General features: G+C 49.7%; 1 pseudogene; it reads right to left on the reverse strand.

Annotated features, from left to right (window-relative positions):
* Positions 1 to 4987: 4987 nt before the first annotated feature.
* The window catches only part of LOC118679460, a 28167-nt pseudogene continuing 17217 nt past the window's right edge, over positions 4988 to 15937 (reverse strand).

A 15937-nucleotide genomic window follows, 5' to 3' on the forward strand; every position in this document is an offset into this window, starting at 1 on the left:
CAATGGCCTGCCCCTGCATCTTGGTACCTCCCATCTCATGCCGACTGGTGGGGCCATGGCTGATTTCTGCCCAGAGGGCCTGTATGCAGGGCTGTGCAAGGGAGAGGCAAGAATAGCCTTGACAAAGCTCATCTTCTGCCCTAGCTGGTGCTCAGTGGTTAGAGCATTGGCCTGGGGACTGAAAGATCTCGGGTTCAATTCTGGTCAAGGGTACGTACCTCTGTTGCAAGCTCGATCCCTAGCCCCATTGGGGCGCGTGCCAGAGGCAACCAAACAATGTGTCTCTTGCACATCTATGTTTCTCTGTCTCTCCCCCTCCCCAAAGAATCCATTGATTCTTTCTAAAAATCAATGCAAAAAATATCCTTGGGTGAGGATGAACAGCAACAAAAGCTCATCTCCATCTGTGCCCACTCCTCTAGTGCTGCATACACTCACAACGGCGCCACCCCCATTACCTAGTCACCTTCCAAAGTCCCCACCTCCTGATACCATCACCTTGGGGATTAAGATTCAACATATGGCCCGGCCATCGTGGCCAGTGGTTGAGCATCAACCTCTGAACCAGGAGGTCATGGTTCGATTTCTGGTCAGGGCCCATGATCAGGTTGTGGGCTTGATCCCTGGTGGGAGGCATGCAGGAGGCAGCCAATCGGTGATTCTCTTTCATCATTGATGTTTCTGTCTCTCTCTCTTTCCCTCCTTCCCTTCCATTCTGTCTAAAAATCAATGAAAAAAAATATCCTCAGGTGAGAATTAACAAAACAAAAAAATAAAAATAAATACATGTATTTTTGCACTATTAAAACATGCTATAGCCAGCATCCCTCTGTGTGTGTGTGTGTGTGTGTGTGTGTGTGTGTTTTCAGGACTGTGCCAGTGTTTCACAAGGCTATCATCCTAGAAATTGCTTAGGGAAAGTATATAAATCTATATTTTTAATTAACAGGTAATTCCAAATTTCCAATCCACTTCTGTGCCAGCTCATACTCAAATTGGGAGTGACAGCCTGTTCCCCACGCCCCCTCCTTCATAGACTTGGCTCTGGGTTTTCACCTCTGCCCATTTGCTAGGTGAAAGGTCAGCATGGAGATGCCCTGTGATAGGGGATGGAGTGGGGGGGCCCTAGGCTGCAAGGCCACCTAAACCCCCTTCCTCAGCCCCCTTCAGCAGTGTCAAAACAGCTACAGCTGCTCTGAGCCCATAGATTCTTCTGAATTCTGCTCAACTACACCAGTTGTGACCAGGTTCCTTCTCAAACCCTGCCCATTGCACTAACTGTTGGGTCCAAGCCCCTCTGCCAGGGACTGGACCTTCTTGGATGCTGGGTCTTAGATGGAGAAGCCATGAGAGGTTGTGGGTGTATAAGAGAGTCTTTAGTGCAGAAGCCAGTGGACATGTAGCCATCAGACACCACAGTCCTTCACAGCGGTCCCATTTAGGCAGCCGCACACCTAAATACATATCCTTCCCACCCAGCAGTAGAGTCTCTGCGCCCACAGTTATTATCTGAGCAGCCCACGCAGCCTCTAGACGCACCGCCTCCCATCTTAGCGGCGCCTGAGCTCTCTGCTTCAGCAGCTTCTGCAGCCTCTCCAGCTTCTCCTGCACATATAGGAGCTACACCCTCTGAGCCTGCCTCAGCTTCTCCAGCACACTCCTCTAGCTGGTCAGTACCATGTATTATATCATGAGACAAAGGAGGCCTCTGCTCAATAATGACATCAATCACTTCGATTATAGAAGAGCACAGTGCACCGTGAGGTTGCTGTGGCCTTGCAGTTGCTTACGGTATCTTAGCTTTGAACATTCTGATTAAGATTCCCATGTTCAGAGTGGCCTTGGCTGTTGGTGTACTATCAACAAGGCTTTTTACCCTCTGAGTTCCCTTGACTGTCCGACGACTCTGGCGTGGTTCCCACAACCAGCCAGCCACTGAGCCACAACCCAGGTGTCTTCCCACACATCCATCCCATCAACCCTCATGGAGAACATTTGGGTAGACCCTGGGTGCTACCGAGTCTCTTGGCCCACCCTTCTGACCATAGTCCTGGGCAGCCCCTCCCATGGGTCCTCTCCAGCCCATCGCCAGCAGAGGTCTCACTCTAACCCAGGCCTCTCCTCACCACTCCCCGGCTTGAGACTCTTCTGTGGCTCCCTGTACCTGCAGAGGCAAGTATGCAGCCTTGTCTGGGACACAAGACCCCTTCACCTTCATTTCTGTGAGAGACACGAAGTGGCGAACACGAGACTGAGTGTGGTCTTGCAAGATCCGGTGTCTAGTTGCACAGCACGGGAGCAGCTATCACAGGCTATTTATTCCTAATGTGCAAGAATCCCTCTCCGGTCCTCATTGGCTGAGTACTATAGGGCGAACAGTCCCTCTCTCCCCCCAGGACATCACCTAGGTCTTATTGTCTCCTATTGGGTTATTTTAAAAAATAGGCTGAGGCCTTTTCTAGTTGCTTCCACCTCCCTTTGTCTAGTTGTGGCAGATCTTTCTGGAAGATGTGCTGCTGGTCATGTACACAGCTCTTTGTTCTTATACCCTCCCACCTCCTTCCTACATCCTGTTTGCCCGGGGGAAATCGGTAACCAACTGGCAGCATGCTGTTAGTTTTCTCCATGAAAAGTTAACTATGCTGAGGATGGACCACAGAGGCCTGTTTCCTACAGTTTCAGCCTGTCCCCCTCTGCAGGACCCGGGTGGGCAGGAGAGACGAGCCTCACGCTCCCGGGCTGTCCTCTGCCCACCCGCTGGCTGGAGCACTCTCCCCTCTTCTGCTTGACCAGCCCTCCTTTGCTGAGACAGTCCCCTGTGTCCCGGGCAGTCAGCCTACTCCCAGTTACGCTTCTCTGCTGGGCAGTCTGGGATCACCGGCTCCCAGCCAGACCCTGCATCTGCCTCACCAAGGGAGGAGCCCGGGGTCTGTCCCTGCTGCGTCCTGCAGCACATTCCTGCCCCAGGGCCCAGGGTCCGGCTCACTGTGGGCATTCCAAGGGTGGATGAACAAGGGAGCAAATGACTGAGATCACGTTGGGCAGCAATGAACTTCAGAGGCACCGCACCCAGTCTGTTCCTTCCGGAATGTGATCATCTGTGGAGCAGCTGAGCCAAGAGCTGCAAGGTCCCAGCGGAGATGGGACAGCGCTCACCTGCTGCAGCCCGTCCGTCCGGTGAGACCCGGGAAGGACGTTTCCATGGGAGCGACTTCCAGGGACCCTCGCCCTTGGCTGAGCTTGTCCCCAGGGCCCAGGCCTGTTGTTTGTTAGGCAGGAGCTGTCGGGCAAGCTCAGCACCTGACCTTGTCTGCCACATGACAGAAAGTCATAGTTATATATTGTGATTTTTCAGTGTTTTTAGTTTACAAACCAACTGTTTATCACATGAAGACTCTGATCTATAAATAAATGTGAAAGCAGTGATGCGTCTGGCCTCTTCGGGCCTCAAGTTGAGGCAATGATCTGTAAGCATATTTGTCTGTGTCATTGATCCCTTTTTTATTAATGGTGTGGCTTTTGTTATGGCTATCCATCTCTTTTTCGATTACCAAAGCCCCTGCAAACCTTTGTTCCAGCGTGGCCCCAGGTCAGCTCCCGCTTCTGAGTGAGGTAAAGGCACGCCTCCTGGCTCAGCTCAGGGCAGCATTGATTTTCATGAGCCTTTCCATTCTTTCTCCCTGTTTTCAGTACTTGTCTGTTATGTAGAGACTAGAGGCCCGGTGCACAAAATTCGTACATGGGTAGGGTCCCTAGGCCTGGCCAGCGATCAGGACTAATCAGGTTCCCTGTCTCCCCACCTCCCCGCCTCCTCTTTCCCTCGCTCACTCAACGCCCCGCCACCGCTGCTGGTTGCCCACCATGTTCTGTGCCGCCCCCTGGTGGTCAATGCATGTCATAACGAGTGATTGAACTACTGGTCTCCCAGTCGAACTCCTGAGGGGACACTTTGCATATTAGCCTTTTATATCCTAGTATATAGATGCCAGCTTCATTTTCAGTGCGTGTCACCTATAGACCCGTGAATTAAGGGTCAGTTGTTACATTTGTTTGTTTGTTAATCCTCACCCAAGGATATTTTTTCCACTGATTTTTAGAGAGAGTAAAAGAGGGAGAAAAGGGGGGAGAGAGAGCATCAATGTGAGAGACACATGGATTGGTTGCCTCCTGCATACGCCCCCACGGGGACCAGGGTTCGAACCTGCAACCCAGGTACATGCCCTTGACCGGGAATTGAACCCAAGACCCTTCAGTGTGTAGGTCGATGCTCTAACCACTTAGCAGCAAAGGCCAGGGTGCACGCGCGCTCTCTCTCTCTCTCTTTGTTATGTCGTTCCATTTCTTTCCTTTTCTTTTTTCATGGCAAAAGGTCTATTTTTCATATAAGGTGCTACTGCTGTTTTCAGAAATACAGAACTGAACAGAAGCATTTAGCATGCTGCCTCCTGTACACGGAAAACTGGGGCATCTTCAGACACTAAAGCGAGGGAAGAAGGTGGTTAATGCCGTGTGCTGATGGGTTGATGAATCCCTCGGCAGTGCCACAGGCTGTCTTCCCCTCAAAGCAGAACCGTGATCACGCGGGCAGCCCTGGACAATTCTGAAATGCGTGCCTACGAAGGCACAACGCAAGCCAGAGAGAGACCAGGCCCACTCTGCAGGGGACTGGGCTGGCCCTGGCTCCGCCCACTTTAAGAGCCGATACAGCCATCTGAACAGTTTGATTTCCCTCACCACGGACATTGGCCACAGCATAACAGAATTTCTGAAGCATCAGCTGAGTAAGCCCAGGTTCAAAAACAGGCCATTGCCCGTATAACAGCTGCTGCCTCATCACTTCTGCTCAGTTATCACTTGTCCTACAAACCCCTTCTCTGATGAACTGTAGTGAAAGCCTCTAGCAACTGTAACAGCCCCAGCTCTAGATAATAAGGATGCGGAAAAAGTGCCTGTGAAGGGGATGTGTCCATGGAAAAGTGCCGTGTTTCTATTGGAGGTAAGCGGCAGGTTTCCTCTTGATGTTGGCAAAGGAATCTGCTCCCATGTCATCAGCCTGGCCCTGTTCCCAGCTCTCCTTCCGTTTTTCTGAGGATACAAAAGGCTGTGCCGTAGCCGGGGTCTCCCCGGGGGACACTGTGACACGGCTCGGAGACACCTTCCACCCGGAGGTGCGGGTGGGGGGTCTGAGACGAGGCCGGCGCTGCGGCAGAGGTGAGCGCTGGTGGGGAAGGTGCCCTCCCCCCCCCGCAGGCTGAGGGACTCAGGGTGAGTCATGGTGGGATCATGGGACTCACTTTTGACACTTTTTGTTTTAGGATCATAGGTATAATTCCACGGTTTGATTCGTCCCAGGAAATGCACAACTTTGGCATTTGCACCAAATGCTTTAAATGCTGGGAGGTAGGAGCACACAGAAATGCTGCTTAGGCTGTAAACACATGGCAGGTGCTGTCCGGTAGCTGTTGTTGCCCAGCTGCTAAAACACATGTCCAGGAAACCCTGGTCCCCACCATCAAAGCTACCTGCTCGGAAGCAGCCCGGCAGCTGGCTGTACGCTGACACTGAAGGCTGACACACAAAGACTCTGGGATTGAAACAGTCAGGCCAGCCGGGGCTGGAGCCGCCGACAATTCTCTCTCAAAAAGATCATCAGCATCTGCGAGGACCAGGTGTCTGCGTCCGTGAACACATTTTGAAAACTGTGTAAGTACCAGCAGTGGCGCTGGTTAAGGTAACACCCAACTCAGGCCTCTTCATTACGGTCAGAGGAGCAGGATCGCCACTGTCCAAACATCTGCCAGGAGGACTTCATCGAAGACTGTCTCTAAGACTGTCCTGCCAGGTGCTGCCGGGGGCGGGCACCGCCGCTGCAGCCACAGGTGGGTGGCCGGACAGCTGAGCGGCAGCGAGGAGGCGTGCTCGTTCCATTTCTTTTAAAAATATATTCTTATTGATTTCAGAGAGGAAGGGAGAGAGAGAAAGATAGAAACGTCAATGATGAGAATCATTTTTTTTTTAAAATATATTTTATTGATTTTTTACAGAGAGAAAGGGAGAGAGATAGAGAGTTAGAAACATCGATGAGAGAGAAACATCGATCAGCTGCCTCCTGCACATCTCCCACTGGAGATATGCCCGCAACCCAGGTACATGCCCTCGACCGGAATCGAACCCGGGACCCTTCAGTCCGCAGGCCGACGCTCTATCCACTGAGCCAAACCGGTTTCGGCTATGATGAGAATCATTGACTGGCTGTCTCCTGCTCGCCCCCAACTCGGGATTGAGCCTACAATTCGGACATGTGCCCTGACGGGGAATCAAACCATAACCTCCTGGTTCATAGGTCGAAGCTCAACCACTGAGCCAAGCTGGCCGGGCTGTCATTACATTTTTGACACAGGTACACCTTACCTTCCTGATAAAAGTGAAGCCGATTTCATTAGTTATGTAGGCTTTCTCATGACTTGTTGTCACTGACTTTGTTTTTGCTCTTTCTGTGGAAGGCTTTGCTGTCAGGTGGTTGTGTGTTCAGGCAGGGCCTGGCAGGAAGGCCCATGAAACGCACTGCTCCTGGTTTACTTGCAGGGCACATGTGTGAAACCTCTCCACAGGGCTGGGCGTCCCTGCTCTGTCACTTGGGTCTTGAGTCTGCTCTGGGAAACCATTCTGATCATTTCAGTGACTCACACTGCAACCTTTTCAGGACATTGGAGAGTTTAAGGGTCCTTTAAAAAGTAGTTGCTGGACTTATACTAAAGTCCTGTCCTAACAACACTTAACACCATGGCCTTGGATAGAAGTTGGTTTTTCTGTGTAAATCACAAGAGGCATGGGTAACATTTACTATGTGCTTGCTGTGAGCCAGGCCCTGTTCTAAGTTTTTTGTAAAATATTGATTCATTTGATGTCCCCTGAAGCCCTAGGCAGTGGCTGAGGGGGTAGGGCAGCGGTGGAGGGGGGTAGGGCAATGGCGGAGGGGGTAGGGCAGCGGTGGAGGGGGTGTTATGGGTTCACTCAGCGAGATAGACCACCAACTCAGAATTTAAATTTAAGAGCCTTTATTAAGCTGGCCAGCTGACTACAGTCACAGCACCCTGCCGAAGCAGAGGCTGAACTGCAGCAATGACTACAGAAGTTACATTTTATTATTAAATTCTGTGGAGGCCCAGAGAAAATGTGTCTTTCAAATTCTGGGCCCCCCAACATGGAGGAAACTCTCTTTATTTATACTTTTTCCAGTCCTTTGTCTCCCAAATTTGGAATGAGACTTCCGGGCCCTCTGAGAAAGAAGGCCTGCGTGCTGGGAAGGGGCCATGAGACCATATCTCAAGGCCTGGCCTGGTGTCAGTACCTTCCTATCTCTGTGTTTTAGGGACAGACAGCACAGCATGACCCATCTGGCCAAAGCGCCAGATATGCAGCCCAGCACATTCCCCACTGGTTTTATGTACATGAGTCAAATCATTGACTCTTTTGGGTCATTGTTGGGGAGGGAGTCATATTGACCCTTTAGGAGAATTAATTCTTTGCCGAATAAAGTCAGTGCGCCTGTTTATAAGATAAAAGCCAGGAGTAATCTTCAGAGGGTCCGAAGAGTCCTGGACTCTCTATTTTGCCTGGGCTGCCTTAAGCCAGGTGTGATGAAGCCACATCAGGTTCCTGTCGACCTTGACTGCTGTGGGGGCGGTCCTTTCCAGGTAGGAGTCAGTCCTTGGGTGGCAAATTTCTTTACCCAAACAGAGTCACCAGGTTGGAAGGGATGAACCGGATACAGGCAGAGCGTCTCGGACGTGCTTCTGGTCTGCTTTCTGGGTAGACTGTAAAGCCTGAAAGAACGTGAGTAAACTGGTGAGATGAGTAGTTCAGGGTCTGGAAGAGTCACTAGAATCTGTAGAGGCCCCACTGGTTTTAGGGCAGCCTCCTGGGCTGCTTCGTCTGCAGCCTAGTTCCCTCCTGCTTCTGGGGAGTCCCCTTGTCTTACATACATAGAGGTGGAAAGACGTAGTTACATCTGGCAGTGCCAGCTGGCCCATCGTCCTTGCTCTGCTCATGTCTGTCTAACTGCCTATTATATTACCTCAAGGATCCTGGCTCTGACTTCTTTCAGGGAAAATGGGCGTTGAATTTCTTCTGTAACTGCTTTGTGCTGAGGAGGGTCAGAAGTATCTCTCAGAGCCAAGAGATCCTTGCTGTCTGTCAGAGGGACGATGAGGCCTGGGCACAGAAGGAGGTGGGCTTGCGACCTGGCAGAGACAAACTGTAACAAATGGTCTGGTGGGAGGGAAAGAAAACATTTCAGTCTTAATAACCTCCACTGAAATAGAGTTTTTCTCCTTAAAATTATCCCTCTGTTTATTAAAATACTAATTTATTTACTGTATTCAGTTTGGCCTGATTGTTTGCATAAACACAACAAGAATGGTAACTGACTACCTTTGCTGGAATTTCATAATTGAATCTTAATGTGCCCCATAGGGCCAGGAAGCCAAGCCACCTAGCTGCCATCAGGCTTGCCTGCAGTATCTGCTGCCCATTGTCCTTGCTTCAAGGCCCATCTCAGCAGCCCTCCTACTCGTCATGGCCCAGAGTGCGTGGGGGTTTCGTGCTCCCCTTCTACTCTGACCAACCGCCAGTGATGGTAGGGCATGGTTCTGACGCTCCAGCGCCAGCTATTTTCAGGGCTGCCAAGCAAGATACCAGGCTTTCTCCGTGGCACTCTTATTGGCTTCAAGTCTTCAGAGCTCAGACAGGGCTCTTTAAAACATGATATTCCAGTCAAAGTTTCCGGTCAATAAAACCACTATTGGAAACCGGTATTATTGAATTTATGCAAAGAAATGTATTGCCATGACTGTATTTAATTTGCCAAATTTCGGAGGAATTACATAAGGAGAAAAAGCTACTGACCTGCTTTAAGATCTTCTGATTTTCCTTGCCAGTCCTTTTTATGGACTCTCTAGAGTTATAACAAAACAGTAACTGTTGGATTTCTTTTATTATTCCCCCCTAAGTACTTTGGCATAACTATTTACCCTCTGTTTAGGAGGCAGAATATAAATTATTTACTCTTTCTGGCTTACTGGCCTGTACCATTTGATTAATTTCCTTTCAACATTTCTCTTCTCCTTCTTATCACATACACAATCTTTATAAAGTCTTTAAACCTTCTTTCTAAGTCCTTTAAAAATGCATAACCATGCCTCAGACCTACTCAGTAATTCCTTATTCTTAGAAACCTCAATCCTTTAATGATTACTATAAAGTAAACAGCCAGTATTTCTTAGATTACCAAGAACAGGTGCTTCCTTCCTTATGCAATTTTAAGTACACTGTATTAGTCTAATTTAGCATTGGAAGGGTTAAAGAGAACAAAATGGGGCAGAGAAAAACCTACTGTGCTTCCAGCATAGTTCAGATAAGTAAAAATCAACATAACTTCTGGTCTGCTTTCCCTGCCAACTGCCCCCCCCCCCTTTTTCTGCATTAACCATTTACTCTGTCCTTAGCTGCTCTTTCCCTCCTAGATTTTTCCTTCTTTAAGCCCCAGAGACTCAAATCCTTCTCCTCCTTTACTATTTTTTATCTCTCTGGCCATCCCCCTTTCCCCCAGCCTAGGGCTCCTCCATCTCAGCAGGCTGCGAGCCTCCTACCCTGTCTAGTGAATCCTACCACCACTACTCCATCTCACACCCGCTCTGGAGCAGTTTTCAGCTCTCTTCCTCCCCCAGTTAGAGCGGGTGCTGTCCCCAACAGAGACCTACTATAAATCTATCAGGAAGGGCAGGCAAGTCGCAGGTCTCAGGACCACATGATAAAAATCCAGCAGTCCCTCTCCCTTACCCTACATAGGCCATGAGAAAATGTACTAATATTAACCTAACAAGCCTTTGTTTAAACTTCTTTTGGTTACAACCTTATACCTTTAAATTAACCCTAGACTTCTAAAATTTTAACCTAACACAGCAAAATCATACATCAGAGCAAAGCAATTAAAAGTTCTCTACTTTCTTCCCCCTAAAGCGGGGTTTGCCCTATCTTTAAACAAACAACAGAAAGAGATAACAAATACTCTCATGTGTACAGCCAGACAGCACAAAGTAGCTTTCGCTTCACACAGACTCTCACACTTACATTCATACACCAGACAGTCTGAGATTTTTGACTTCTAACAAATGTTTACTCACAGTTTAAGCAATCTAACCAATTCCTGACTAATTGCCTAAGAGAGCTCTATGGCTTCCCGGGAGGTGATCAAGCTCCCCTTCCACTCACTTGGAGTGGGCCAGATTGATAGGGGGTCGATGAAGACGACTGACCCTGACCCATTTTAACAAAGACAAAGACAACAAAGAACAAAGACAACAAACACCAGACAGACAAACCCGGTGCAGCCTACAGCCGCACGAACCTGAGACCCTGGCCACCGTTGTGGCCGCGGGTCAGGACCAGGAGTACTGCTGCGTCCAGCCCTATTTATAGGTCCTTCTGTGGGACGTCCCAATTCCAGATTAACAACCGGTCTTCCTTACCTCTCTCAAGAGTCCAGGTGGCTTGGTTTCCGAATTGAAAGTTTTGGGTGGAGTCTCCTCCGTTTCCCTGGGACCCAGGACGGAGACTGGAGGCCTCCTTGGTAGTCATTCCCCACAGGGATGTGGGGTATCTCGCTGCGTGCCTGGTGATAAATGGGGGAGAGCCTCCTACCTTAAATAGGGGGTCCCTCTCACCCCTGCCGGGGGAGAGCCTCCTGCCCTAAATAAGGGGTCCCTCTTACCCCTGCCGGGGATCTCGCTGGCGGCCTCCAAATGTTATGGGTTCACTCAGCGAGATAGACCACCAACTCAGAATTTAAATTTAAGAGCCTTTATTAAGCTGGCCAGCTGACTACAGTCACAGCACTCTGCTGAAGCAGAGGCTGAACTGCAGCGATGACTACAGAAGTTACATTTTATTATTAAATTCTGTGGAGGCCCAGAGAAAATGTGTCTTTCAAATTCTGGGCCCCCCAATATGGAGGAAACTCTCTTTATTTATACTTTTTCCAGTCCTTTGTCTCCCAAATTTGGAATGAGACTTCCAGGCCCTCTGAGAAAGAAGGCCTGCGTGCTGGGAAGGGGCCAGGAGACCGTATCTCAAGGCCTGGCCTGGTGTCAGTACCTTCCTATCTCTGTGTTTTAGGAACAGACAGCACAGCGCGACCTGTCTGGCCAAAGTGCCAGATATGCAGCCCAGCACAGGGGTAGGGCAGCGGTGGAGGGGCGTGGGGCAGCGGGGGGGGGGGGAGGGCAGAGCTGCAGAGAGGCCCCGGCTTTGCCTCTTTGCCAGTCTGTTCATCACTTACCAAAGGAGGGTGTGGCCATATCTACCTTGCTGGCCCCCCGACAATCTAATTGGGCCATTGCAGGTGGAAAGGGCTCCTTTATTTTTTAAATTTAATTTAAATTTTTAAAAATGTATTGAATTTATTGGAGTGACCTCCTATATAATAAAAGCCTAATATGCGAACTGTCCTCTTGGGTGGTCGTTCGACCAAGAGTTTGACCAGGAGACCAGGAGTTTGACCGCTTACTATGACGTGTGCTGACCACCAGGGGGTGGCGTGGAACATGGCAGGCATTGGCAACACGCTGCAACCTCTTGCCGGCCACCTTGGGGTGGGGGACAGAAACTGGGGTGTGGTGAGAACGCAGGGTGTCCACCGAGCTCGCTCTCACTCCCCTTGCTGCCCTCCCCCAGGATGCCAGGGCTCAGTGCCAGGGAAGGCCCTATGCTCAGGTGGCAGGAGTCCGCCCCACACCCATGGGGCCTCTTCCCGGGCGAGCTGGGCTGCCGCTGCCAGGACTGCAGGGCCCGGTTGGGCTCCCCATGGGTTCACGCAGGAGCCGGTCTGTGAGGCCCGCCAGGAGAGAGCACGCTACCTGCCTGGCTTCCTTGCAGTGCTGCTGGGTGGCCCAGAGGCCCACGCTGTGCCCTAGCCTGTGGTGTCTGGCCGCACTCACCGCATCTCTGCATGGGGACTCGAGCGCCAGGACTCAGGCAGAGGGGGGCGGGAGGGGCCTGGGGGCCCAGGTGCTACCCAGGGCCCAGAGGTCAGCTGGGACCTGCCCCTCCATGCCAGACACTTGTGCTTCGATGTCCGGCCAGGCCCAGGGCCCGCACCATGCACGCATTTCGTGCACTGGGCCTCTAGTTGGCTAATAAAATTATATAGTTTTCAGGTGTACAATAGTCTGTGTATTTATTGTGTGTTCACCACCCCCGTCAAGTCTCCTTGCATCCTGTTTACCTCCCTTTACCCTCTTCCACCTTCCCCACCCCCTTTCCCTTACCATACTGTTGTCTGTGTCTGTGAGGGTTTTTTGTGTGTTATTTTGCTTAGTCCCAGAAAGGGCTCATTTAAGATACTTGTCATTCGTGTGCACCCAGCTACAAACTATCTTTCTTATGTTGCTTTTCTAACGTTTAATATGTGTTAAACGTTAAATATATGTTAATTTTTCCCCTGGGGTGGGGGGGGGGGAGGGAAGACAAATAGTAACTACTCAGAGGAAAACCAATATCTCTATCTTAACAATCTTATTGGAGGTTGATTCATGGTCTGAGATAATGTAGACCAGTGATAGCGAACCTATGACATGCGTGTCAGAGGTGACACGCGAACTCATTTTTTTGGTTGATTTTTCTTTGTTAAATGGCATTTAAATATATAAGATAAATATCAAAAATATAAATCTTTGTTTTACTATGGTTGCAAATATCAAAAAATTTCAATATGTGACACGGCATCAGAGTTAAGTTAGGGTTTTTCAAAATGCTGACACGCCGAGCTCAAAAGGTTCGCCATCACTGATGTAGACAATAGACAAATCTTTAGCAAGAATCAAACAGTGCCCAAACACTAGCTTTAGATGCACTGTGTTAAATAATGTGGTTTACTAGGAAAAATACACAACAATAAGTCGGGAGGCCATTGTAAATCCAGGTCTCCTATTGCTGAACGTCATGCCTCCTTTGTGAAATGTAGGATTAATCTTCCTGTTGCCGAAAAAGCGGTCCTTCCCGGGGGAGGGATGAGGCGTGACCCCGGAAGCCCCTCGCTGGGACGCTGTGGGCATCGTTTGATCCACCTCCTGCCACCCAGGTGAGCACCTGGGAAACCTGTGCACGGGGGTCACTCAGAGAGACTTGGTGAAGTTTGTCGAGTGAACGTTGATGCCCAGACACAGTTGCCTATTTCATCTTCTCTCTGGCTGGTTGGCAATAGCCGGCTTCTGCCATGAAAAGGCGTTTCTCTGACTGCAAACTCTGCACCATCACTCAGGCTCCACCCAGTCTCACCCGGCGATGCAGGAAGCCGCCAGCACCTGTGGTGCGTGGGGAAGGCATCTGTAGACCAGTAGTTATGGTTAGGACTTTACCCTGCAAAACAAGTCTAATATTTCTCCATTAATTTTCCCAAGAAAATAAATAGAAAGCAAATTACTTTATTTGGGTAAATTGTGTATTTAATGCTGGAGTGACAGGAATGCTTGAGGGTCCGGCCAGCGAGCATTCACTTGTACTTAATGGAGCCGGGGGCTGGGGATACTGCAGACCATCTCATGGCCTTGATCGATCGATTTCTGGCACACGGACCCCTAGACAGGAACTGTCCTGGGCGAGATTTTATGACCTCAATATAGATCCCAAGCTTTTAATGCACCTTTTGCCTTTATCATAATGTCATGGAGAAGCCCAGAGTGGGCAGGGAGGGCCTTCTGACCCCCAGTTCCTTGTGGAATCATATGAAGACGGCTCCGTTGTACACAGCCCCTCCATCCGAAGGCCTTGGAGCAGCTCTTAGCCCATCTGGTGGCCAGGCCTCTAAAAGCAAGTGGGAGGTTCCTCTGCATCCTGAGAGGCAGAGCCATTGCGATGCTCCCGGAGGCCTTGAGAAACAACTAAATCCACTGGTCGGCGGATGCCGAGAACAGCAGGAAGCTGTGGGCCAGGCCAGCGTTAAGAGAGCTGTCAGAGGAACGCTGGCCTCCGCTTGGACAACACCAAGCACACTCACTTGGTGGACTGACTCACTTGATTATTTGGGGGGCCCGTCCGTGCACATGTCCAGCCGCCTCACTCAGTTCTTTCCATGAGATACCACTTCTCAAGCCTGAGAGGGGTCCGTGCTGGGCTGGGGCCCGTCGCCAGTAAATGCAGCTGTTCTCTCCCCAGGGGAGCAGAGTGATGGCTCTCTACCTTGGACTTGCTGGGGACTTAATAAGCTTCCAGTTGCCTGTGGTGACTGTGCGGCCTATTCCGTGGGAAGACGTAGCTGTGCTCCGTGAGAGCAGGCATATAAATCAGGGCTCTAAGCACTTACGATACACCTTCGCCCTTGCCACCTAAATGCCAAGGCAGGGACGCTGACATCCAAAGCATAAGGATCACTTTTTCAAAAATAACTTGGAGGCCCTGCTGGGGAGCTCAGGTGGTTGGAGCATCATCCCAATACGCCAAGGTTGGAAGTTTGATCCCTCGTCAGGGCACATATAAGAATCAACCAATAAATGCATAAGTAAGTGAACAACAAACTGGTGTGGTTTTTCCCCTCTCTTTCTCTTCCTTCCTCTCTCTCTCTCTCAAATCAATAAATAAAAAGTTAAAAAAAAATAGCCCTAGCCGGTTTGGCTCATGGATAGAGTGTCAGCCTGCAGACCAAAGGGTCCCAGGTTCGATTCCGGTCAAGGGCACATACCCTGGTTGCAGGCTCCTCTACCGCCTGGGCCCTGGTCGGGGCTCATGCAGGAGGCAACCAGTCGATGTGTTTCTCTCACATCAATGTTTCTCTCTGTCTTTCCCTCTCTCTAAAAATCAATGGAAACAATATCCTTGGGTGAGGATTAACAACAAAAAATTTAAAAATAACTTGGAATAAATGTATTATAGTCGCTTTATTAAAAATTTTTAAACAGCTTTATTGAAGTACAATTGACACATAAAAATGCACATATTGCATATACACAACCTGGTGAGTCCGGACATACACATACACTGTGAGACCGTCAGCACAGGCAAGGTCGGACCCTCAGCCAGCTCCTCCAAAGGGGCCTCTGCCCCTTCTCTCTGGTAAGAACACTCCGCAGGAGCTCTGCGCGCACTGAGGCTGCAGCACACAGCATCGTGCTGTTCGCCACAGGCACTGCCGGTGCGGTGCGGGCTCCAGGGACTGTTTGTCTTGCATAACTGAAACTACACGATGGAACGGCAACGCCTCGCTCCTCCCTTCCTCCCGCCAGCCACCCTGTGCTCTCTGCGCCTTAGGGTTTGGTTATTTTAGGTTCCTCAGATAGTGGGGCCCCAAGTGTCTGTCCTTGGGGACTGGCTTACTCCCCTGAGCACAGTGTCCTCAGGTTCCATCTGTGCTGTAGCGTGTGACAAAATATGACAAACATTACTTTTTAAGGCTGAATAGTATTCGATTGTACGTATCCACCTCATTTTTTCTTTGTTCATCTGTTGATGGGCATTTAGGTTGTTTCCATATCTTGACTGTTGTGCAAATGCTGCAGTGAATTTAGGAGTGCAGTTAGCTGTCTGAGATCCTGATTAACCTTATCAATTTTGAATTGTCCATATATAAATACTGTCAAAAGCTTAGTCTAATTAACTCAAAATGGATCATAGACCTAAATGCACAATGCAAAACTCCTAGAAGAGAATATAGGAGAAACCTAGATGACCTTGGGTATGGTGATACCTTTTAATTTTTTTAAGAATCATCACCTGAGTATATGTTTATTGATTTGAGATCAAGCCTGCAACACTGGGCATGTGCCCTGACCAGGAATCAAACCAGTGACCTCCTGGTGCATGGGACAATGCTCAACCAACTGAGCCACACTGGCCAGGCTGATGGTGATGTCTTTTTTTTTTTTTTCTTGTTGGGTTTTTTTTGTGT

The sequence above is a fragment of the Myotis myotis genome, unplaced genomic scaffold (genome assembly GCF_014108235.1).
Source record: "Myotis myotis isolate mMyoMyo1 unplaced genomic scaffold, mMyoMyo1.p scaffold_m19_p_25, whole genome shotgun sequence".
In the NCBI taxonomy this organism is placed as follows: Eukaryota; Metazoa; Chordata; class Mammalia; order Chiroptera; family Vespertilionidae; genus Myotis; species Myotis myotis.